The sequence below is a fragment of the Littorina saxatilis genome, linkage group LG4, assembly GCF_037325665.1.
Source record: "Littorina saxatilis isolate snail1 linkage group LG4, US_GU_Lsax_2.0, whole genome shotgun sequence".
NCBI lineage: Eukaryota > Metazoa > Mollusca > Gastropoda > Littorinimorpha > Littorinidae > Littorina > Littorina saxatilis.
In genome coordinates, this window is record NC_090248.1 from 67,944,999 (window position 1) to 67,951,870 (window position 6,872).

Genomic DNA, 6,872 nt, shown 5'->3' on the forward strand with positions numbered 1-6,872 from the left:
GACAACGAACCTACCCACAAAATTTCATAAATATCGATGAAGAATTGAGATTTAACGGTTTTTAACTGCCAAAAATAAGGTTTTTTGTCTGGAAAAGTATGTCTTAAAATTCAGTTTGGGACAACGGACCCACCCACTAAATTTCATAAAGATAGGTGAAGAATTGAAATTTAACGTTTTTTAACTGCCAAAATTATGTCTTTCTTCTGGAAAAGTATAGAGTGAAAATCAGTTGGGGACAACGAACCTACCCACAAAATTTCATAAATATCGGTGAAGAATTGAAATTTAACGGTTTTTAACTGCCAAAATTATGTTTTTCTTCTGGAAAAGTATGGAGTGAAAATAAGTTGGGGACAACAAACCTACCTTTAAAATTTCATAAGAATCAGTGAAGAAATAGGATTTAACGATTTTTAACAGCCTTGACACTGAACATTTGATAAATCATTGGTGATGTCATCATAACCCAGTCGTTGTAGTTGTCGTCGTAGTTGTTGGTGTTGTTGTTGTCATGTTCGTTGTCGTGATTGTTGTTGTTCTCGTGTTGTTGTTTTTGTTGTTGTTGTTGTTGTTGTTGTTGTTGTTGTTGTTGTTGTCGTCGTCGTCGTCGATGTCATTTGTTGTTGTTGTTGTTATCGTCGTCGTCGTCGTCATCGTCGTCGTTGTCAGAGGTTATTTCTAAAGATTTCATTGATAGTCTTTGTTCTCGTCACCAAGACTTGCTAAGAACAAGCTTGGAACAGCAAGAGTTCCAAGAACAAGATTAGAACAACTCATTACATCATTACCAGTACGTCATTTGTATTTAGAACACACTTTAGAAAAAAACTCTTCAGCTACAAACCAGTCACCCTCACATGTCGGAGGTGTTTGTCTAAACCACTTACTGAAATGTTTTGAGGTTTAATGACCATACACATGTTGAACCGGTGAGTGTCTTCCGCTGCTTAATTCGCAAATAACTATTTTATTAAAGTCCGCTTGAAACGCTCAAAGATGAAATTCCATGTTAAAAAGTGACAAAAGTTTCACATTTTCCCGTTGTAACAGCTTCCGATGATATTATATGAAAATTCTGATCCTCTGAGAGGATTCCCCGAAACAAAATCAGTTTGTACGCCTAATTTTAATAGAATTGTCCAAACAGTGTCGCTAATATTGTGCTAAAAGATGAATTCTAGAACAATGTTCACAGACAGACACCACTTGGCAAAAAAATTTCAGTGCTGGGAGATGAAAAAAAAAACTACCTCGCTACGCGCGGGCTTCGCCCGCGCTCCGCTTGGATAATAATAATAATAATAATTAAGTAGATGTGTACTGCCGGGCAGTACATACCCCAAGCGAAGTCGTCCATCTGTGTGTACATGATTCTCTCTCTCTCTCTCTCTCTCTCTCTCTCTCTCTCTCTCTCTCTCTCTCTCTCTCTGTCTTAAAATGTGTCATCGATGACGTGTTTTCATACTTGCTAATGCGGCAGGCTAATCATGACGTCAAATTGAAACTTCTTGAAGTCTCTCAGAAAGGGACATGAAAACCATGTGGGGGTTACTGGTTTGGGCTGAAAAAAAACCCAACTCCACCTAAAATTCAAGCGCCTATGGGGCTGAATTATGCAGCATAAATTGTGAAACATCAGGATATCTCACACTTTCAATTCTGCCATCATGTCAAATCTGACAACAAACCTACCCACAAAATGTCATAAATATCGGTGTAGAATTGAGACTTAACGGTTTTTAACTGCCAAAAATAAGTTTTTTTGACTGGAATAGTTTGTCTTGAAATTCAGTTTGGGACAACGGACCCACCCACTAAATTTCATAAAGATAGGTGAAAATTTAAATGTAACGGTTTTTAACTGCCAAAATTATGTTTTTCTTCTGGAAAAGTATGGAGTGAAAATCAGTTGGGGACAACGAACCTACCCACAAAATTTCATAAATATCGATGAAGAATTGAGATTTAACGGTTTTTAACTGCCAAAAATAAGTTTTTTTGTCTGGAAAAGTATGTCTTAAAATTCAGTTTGGGACAACGGACCCACCCACTAAATTTCATAAAGATAGGTGAAGAATTGAAATTTAATGTTTTTTAACTGCCAAAATTATGTCTTTCTTCTGGAAAAGTATAGAGTGAAAATCAGTTGGGGACAACGAACCTACCCACAAAATTTCATAAATATCGGTGAAGAATTGAAATTTAACGGTTTTTAACTGCCAAAATTATGTTTTTCTTCTGGAAAAGTATGGAGTGAAAATAAGTTGGGGACAACAAACCTACCTTTAAAATTTCATAAGAATCAGTGAAGAAATAGGATTTAACGATTTTTTAACGGCCTTTAAATCATTGGTGATGTCATCATAACCCAGTCGTTGTAGTTGTCGTCGTAGTTGTTGGTGTTGTTGTTGTCATGTTCGTTGTCGTGATTGTTGTTGTTCTCGTGTTGTTGTTTTTGTTGTTGTTGTTGTTGTTGTTGTTGTTGTTGTTGTTGTTGTCGTCGTCGTCGTCGATGTCATTTGTTGTTGTTGTTGTTATCGTCGTCGTCGTCGTCATCGTCGTCGTTGTCAGAGGTTATTTCTAAAGATTTCATTGATAGTCTTTGTTCTCGTCACCAAGACTTGCTAAGAACAAGCTTGGAACAGCAAGAGTTCCAAGAACAAGATTAGAACAACTCATTACATCATTACCAGTACGTCATTTGTATTTAGAACACACTTTAGAAAAAAACTCTTCAGCTACAAACCAGTCACCCTCACATGTCGGAGGTGTTTGTCTAAACCACTTACTGAAATGTTTTGAGGTTTAATGACCATACACATGTTGAACCGGTGAGTGTCTTCCGCTGCTTAATTCGCAAATAACTATTTTATTAAAGTCCGCTTGAAACGCTCAAAGATGAAATTCCATGTTAAAAAGTGACAAAAGTTTCACATTTTCCCGTTGTAACAGCTTCCGATGATATTATATGAAAATTCTGATCCTCTGAGAGGATTCCCCGAAACAAAATCAGTTTGTACGCCTAATTTTAATAGAATTGTCCAAACAGTGTCGCTAATATTGTGCTAAAAGATGAATTCTAGAACAATGTTCACAGACAGACACCACTTGGCAAAAAAATTTTCAGTGCTGGGAGATGAAAAAAAAAACTACCTCGCTACGCGCGGGCTTCGCCCGCGCTCCGCTTGGATGATAATAATAATACAAAAAATAATAAAACATTACAAGTGCAAAGTGATTACATACATTTCTTTACTATGGGAAATGGGGGGAAGGGAGAGGGGGGGGGGGTGATGGGTGGGTTAACATAAGGACAAAAATACTATTACAAACAACACAAAACAGATAACGGAGTATAAAGCTAAAAGAGAATTAAATTTTACGGGACTGCACTGAAACGGTCACTAGTGCCCAGCGAGTCCTTCATGACGTGACGGTCCCAGCAGAGACTGCATTTAAATGGTAGATAACCAAACAATCTTGTATTTAATGTTGTATCATGCTGACAGGTACTGTTTTGTGTATCTGGTAAGCCAGTTTCCTTCCCATTTACTATGTTCTCGTGTACTTTTTTTAGAGAAGAAATTTTACTCAGGTTCCCATTTACTATGTTCTCGTGTACTTTTTTCACACAGCAATCACATACACTGGCACGCTCACGCACCCACACACACACCGTGACACACACACATATTCACACACATAGACTGGCACGCTCACGCACCAACACTGACTCACGAACACACACACACACACACACACACACACACACACACACACACAAACACACACACAACACACGGCACGCACGCTACACTAGCACGTATTTGATTTAAACAAAATCTGAGACTGATTTAACAATTTAAGTGTTCAGTGCCACCCACACACACTCCACCCCCACCCATTAACACACACCACTCACACGCCCGCGCACTGACACACATCAATTGCCCACATCACCAACCCCTCCGATCCCTAACCCCCCCCCCCCCCCAGTACCCCTATGTCACGATCGGGTGACAGAGACCAAGAAAGCGTCACTCAGTGGAGTGCCTGTTCTGGGTCAATGTATGATAGAAAGCGCCTGTGCGTGATATTGGACACAGCAGAGTTTTTGCTGACAGTGCTCCCGAGCACGGATGTTTTGAAACGCACGAGCTTCACAGTGCAGGTTTCTGCTGTCATAGGGCTGACGGTTTTTTTCGCTGACAGCGCGCACGGGATTTTCAGGGATTGAGTTTCTCGTGTCTTTTTCCTGCTTGGGGAGGCAAAACTGTGTATAGCTGGACTGGTTTGGTGACAAGGTCAGTCACGTGTATTTGGCTAGGTGGTCTGTCAGAGACTCAAGGACGACACACTTGACACCCAGCGGCAGAAGGGGAAGGACCTAACACACAGTTACTAGAGTATGATGGTTTTTCACCGAGTATCATATTCGGCACTCTAGGGGAACTTCCACAAGTTATTCCTTTCCTCTGCCACGTATTTTGCTGAGGACAAGTCGTCACATTTCCTTCGTCGGCGATGGCTTTCGCATAAGGATTCGACAAGGGGTTCTGGACGTTTTGGGTCACTGTTGACGAACAGAGACTGTTCCAGGGAGGAGGCGGACTTTGCTTCCATTGAGAGTTACAATCATAGGCTTTTGAGGTAATAAATCATTATTTAACGCTGTTGATGAGTCTGTGTTGTGGAATGAAATACTCTCTGTTGTTCTTTCCAGGTTAGCGCATAATTTACTCTCTGTGACGCTAAAATACTAATCTGTATATGGTTTTTGCAGATAGGGAGAGAAGGACGGAAAATGGCTGTTTTGTTGTTGTAAAAAGTCAGTTTTGTGCAGGCCCACGTGCTCGATGAGATATTTAAAGATGACATGTTTTAAGGTGGTGGGTGAGGGGTAGCTGACATGTTTAGTGCACCGATGCTTTCTGTTTGCAGCCTTCCTTCGTTCGTTCGTTTCGTTCGTTCGTTACGTTCCCGTAACATCGGCACGGCTGACTCTGGCGGGAACTGTTGAGGCTACGCTAACCAGGAGACCGGCTAACCAGGAGACCGGCTAACCAGCGGACCGGCTAACCAGCGAACCGGCTAACCAGCGGACCGGCTAACCAGCGAACCGACTAACCAGCATACCGGCTAAGCAGCAGCAGCAGAGATAAAGCTAAGTGCACCATGTCGTACGCACCCCGTTGACCACCGTTGTCTTTTCGTATCTATGATTTCATTGGAGTAGTGACAACGTGGGGTGTGTGACACCTGCACGAACTAGAGCTTTTCGAACAGAACATTCTCATTTCGACTGTATTTACACGGGTTCAGCGTGTTACTATAATTTTCTACATAGTACTGGCATTTTGTCAGTGAACACTGGTTTTTTACGTGTTGAGAACGTAAAAGGAACATATTTTGAGTGAAGGCTCGAGGGAGGTGGAGAGTTTATACATAAACAGGCGTCTGAAACTTATACTTTTGTTGACTCTATTTAATTGTATGCCTGCGAGAGTGGATCGTGGTGTGGTTAGTTAATTAGTAGTAATTAACCGGTTCATAATCACCTTGAGTGATATATTGAAACGTGACACGTGGGGGCCAAGCCGGGATTTACTCAGTTAATTTCCAACTGATAAAGACCCACCAATTAAGGAGAACTAAGAGCAGATAATCTCGTCAGTGCTCGACTTATTTTCTGCTTGGTGCTACCCTTTTTTGTATAGTTTTGATCATATACCACACCTTAAGCGATTCACATCTTGCAGGAAATGTAAATTGTAATTTGTGAGTTATTGTATGCGCTAACTGTGATTATCTCCCTTTCCTTTGTTTGTGAATCTTTGTTGTTGTACGTTCAGAGTTTTCCGTTGCAGAGAGCTGAGCGGGGTTAGCGGATTTGTTATTCGTTTTACTCAGTTTTCTCTACATTGTTGTTTCGCATTCCGTAACAGGTTACATTTTCTACCGTCTTGTTTTACTTGGATTTTTCTCCATATTTTGACTTTGTTGGAATTTTGGGGGGGAAGGGTCCGAGGACTTCTGTCCTAACCAAGGCTGTGGGAAACACTCTGTTTCACCGCAAAAAGCAGCCGATAAAGTAGGCCACGGCTGTGGGAAACACTTTGTTTCACCGCAGAAAGCAGCCATAAAGTAGGCTACGCGATTTGTTCTACACCGTTTGGATTTTTCTTCTGCATTTTCCGGTTGCTGGATTTTTGTATCCACCGCTTTCGTCACCGCGTATTCTAGCTATAGCTGCGTTAGACTTACTTTTGTGATAAAGCTTTGCTAAAACTAACCATGGCTACAGGGGGATCTCCGACGAGGAGAATAACTTTCGAGACTCCTGGCAGTGAGGAACAGACAGAGCGTGACGCACGCGTTAGAGCGCGTAGTTTGCTTAAACGCAAGGAGCTGGAACGTAGGGAAGACATAGAGCGACAGACGAGAAAAGAAGAGCTTGACAGACAAGAACGACAGGCCGAACGTGACAGACAGGACAAGAAAGAGAAAGACGAACGAGACAGACAGGAAAAGAAGGACGAACTGGACAGACAAGAAAGAGAACGTGACAGACAAGAAAGAGAACGACAGGCCGAACGACAGGCCGAACGTGACAGACAAGAAAGAGAACGACAGGCCGAACGTGACCGACAGGATAAGAAAGACGAGCTTGAGAGACAGGAACGACAGGCCGAACTTGACAGACAGGAAAAGAAAGACGAACGTGACAGACTAGACCGGAAGGAACAGGCGGATCGCGATCACCAGCTAGAGCTAGCTAGGCTACAGGCCGAGAAGGGTACGCTCACTCAGGCTAGCGCGCCGACGTTTGTTGCCGACCGTACGAGACTGCCGACGTTCGACGATGACAA